Below are 3,165 nucleotides of genomic sequence, written 5' to 3'. Positions count from 1 at the left end.
TTTATTTTATTTGTACAAACATTAAATCAAAAATCCTATAAAATTAAGTTCTATGTTCAGTAAACCAAAATTCCTCCTTGGTACATTTCAAAACACATTTCCCAATGTGTTATCTTCTCTAGGAGCCATTCAACTGAAGTGATTAAACACACCACCACTATTACCACTAGCGTCATTTTTTTGTGCTCCAGTGCACTGTAGGTTCATTATAAAGCAATTTCTACACTTCTAAGATGGATTTATTTTTGGTAGTGTTTTATCTTCTCTAAATACTCATATGGGAATCATGTAGTTACCATTATTGTAAGATTCTCATTCAATTATGTGGTTTGCCACTGGTTTATTAAATTAATATCTATAGGTAACCTGAATGATGTTTCAGTGAATCAGAAAGTTTCAGAAAAAGAGTTCTAACCCTTCATATTTTTGTTGGTCAAAAAATCCAATGGCTTGGTCAGTATTACACACACTTGCTATAATAGCTAAAGGCAAAATGTTTCCAATTAACTTACTGTGGAGGCACCTAGCTCTTATGAATTATTCTTATGAATTAAATTCCCAAAGATTTTAGGGTACTCAGCCTGAGATCTTTACATTTCTGCATTTTGGCTTTGGTGCTAAGTTTGAAAGAAAGAAAAGCATATGTCATTTCCAGGCTCATGAATCATTCTATTTTTCCTATTTGCCTTATTTGACTATTTTTAATATCAAAGCCATTCATCATTGTTAACAGTAAGCTTTTACAAATATTAGGGGATTTTTGTTTTGTTTTGTTTTTTGTACAAATACTAGTTTTTTAATAGGCTTTTGAATTGTGAGAAATAAACAATATTAATTCTTTGTAATTCAATTTCAGCCATCATTGTCATAATAAATAATTTTATACTCATCTATCAAATCTGGGCTGAAAAAAAAACCAAAATAGTTCAATGCAACTCATAGATTGAAAAGTGAGACCACGCTTGTATTTATTTGTTCATGGACAGTTTCATTTCCCTCAGTAGCAGTTTTCATCAAAGAAATAGGAATAGATTAATTGTTCCAAAGATGAAGTGCAACACCTTTTTCACAACGGGTTTACTGCCAGAACACAGGTGTTGTGAAAACCACCACTAAACCTAAACCAAAATGAGAAAGGAAAAGACTCACATCAACATTGTGGTCATTGGACACGTAGATTCGGGCAAGTCAACCACTCCTGGCCATCCGATCTACAAATGTGGTGGGATTGACCAAAGAACTATCAAAATAGTTGAGAAGGAGGCTGCTGAGATGGGAATGGGCTCCTTCAAGTATGCCTGGGTCTTGGATAAACTGAAAACTGAACATGAACATGGTGTCACCATTGATATGTCCCTGTGGAATTCTGAGACCAGCCAAGTATTATGTGACCATGACTGATGCCCCAGGACACAGAGACTTTATCAAAAACATGGTTACAGGCACATCTCAGGCTGACTGTGCTGTCCTGAGTTAGTGTTGGTGAATTTGGAGCAGGTTATCTCCAAGAATGGGCCGACCCGTGAGCATGCCCTTCTGGCTTACACACTGGGTGTAAAACAACTAACTGTTGGTGTTAACAAAATGGATGAGCCATTGAGCCACCTTGCAGCCAAGAGAGATACAAGGAAATCGTTAAGGAAGTCAGAGCCTACATTAAGAAAATTGGCTACAACCCTGACACAGTAGCATTTGTGCCAATTTCTGGTTGGAATGGTGACAACATGCTGGAGCCAAGTGCTATCACACCTTGGTGCAAGGGATGGAAAGTCCCCATAAAGATGGGAGTGCCAATGGAACCACACTGCTTGAAGCTCTGGATAGCATCCTGCCACCAACTCATTCAACTGACAGGCCCTTGCGTCTGCCCCTCCAGGACGTCTACAAAATTGGTGGTATTGGTACCATCCCTGTGGGCCAAGTGGAGACTGATGTTCATAAGCCTGGCATGGTGGTCACCTTTGTTCCAGTCAATGTTATAACTGAAGTAAAGTCTGGTGAAATGCACCATTAAGCTTTGAGTGAGGCTCTTCCTGGGGACAATGTGGGCTTCAATGTCAAGGACATATCTGTCAAAGATGTTCGTGGTGGCAGTGTGGCTGGTGACAGCAAAAATGACCCACCCATGGAAGCAGCTGGCTTCATGGTTCAGGTGATTATCCTGAACCATCCAGGCCAAATCAGTGCTGGATATGCACCTGGGGATTGTCACACGGCTCACAGTGCTTGCAAGTTTGCTGAGCTGAAGGAGAAGACAGATCGTCGTTCTGGAAAAAAAGCTGGAAGATGGTCCCTGGCAAACCATGTGTGTTGAGAGCTTCTCCGACTGACTATCCTCCTCTGGGTCATTTTGCTGTTCGTGACATGAGACAGATGGTTGCTGTGGGTGTCATCAAATAAATGGGCAAGAGGCAGCTGGAAATGGCAAAGTCACCATGTCTGCCCAGAAATCTCAGAAGGCTAAATGAATATTATCCCCAATACCTGCCACCCCAGTCTTAATCATTGGTGGAAGCAGGTCTCAGATGTGTTTGTGTCAACTGGCCATTTAAGTTTAATAGTAAGACTGGCTAATGATAACAATGCATCATAAAACCTTCAGAAGGAAAGAAGAGTGTTCTGTGGACCATTGTGTGTGTGTGTGTGTGTTTGTGTGATTGTGTGGCAGTTTTAAGTTATTAGTTTTTAAAATCAGTACTTTTTAATGGAAACTACCAAAAATCTGTCACAGAATTTTGAGACCCATTAAAACAAAAATTTAATGAGAAAAAAAAGATGGAGTGCAACACTCATAAAGCAGATATAAAGTTCAAAGAAGATATGAACAAAAGAGTTCGAAAGAAAAATAAAACCCTGAAAGAATCACAATAAATAGTACGTGGAATGGCTCTTGATTACTTCCTAATGGAAATACTCCATCAGCGTTACCTAAATTCCATCTGCATTGCTGCATGCTATCTTGATGAATTGCAGATCTATAAAAAATTTGAAAAATAATTTTCACCTTTCAACAGAGAATATACAGATCCACTGCTAGGCTTTAAGCTTATATTATTCTTGTTATATATGTATAGATCCAATGTAATTCATATAGTAAATGAAGAGGGGAAAAAAGAACACTTCAGCTTCGCACCCATTATTGGAGAAGAAACCAATACTGCGTAA

The 3,165-nt window shown here is 38.8% G+C and overlaps 1 pseudogene; it reads left to right on the top strand.

Moving 5' to 3' along the window:
- Window positions 1–1,128: 1,128 nt before the first annotated feature.
- On the top strand, window positions 1,129–2,509 carry LOC112670908 (elongation factor 1-alpha 1-like; annotated as a pseudogene).
- Window positions 2,510–3,165: the final 656 nt, after the last annotated feature.

The sequence above is a fragment of the Canis lupus genome, chromosome 14 (assembly GCF_003254725.2).
Source record: "Canis lupus dingo isolate Sandy chromosome 14, ASM325472v2, whole genome shotgun sequence".
NCBI classification, from domain to species: Eukaryota; Metazoa; Chordata; class Mammalia; order Carnivora; family Canidae; genus Canis; species Canis lupus.
This window is presented reverse-complemented; position numbering and strand designations above follow the sequence as displayed.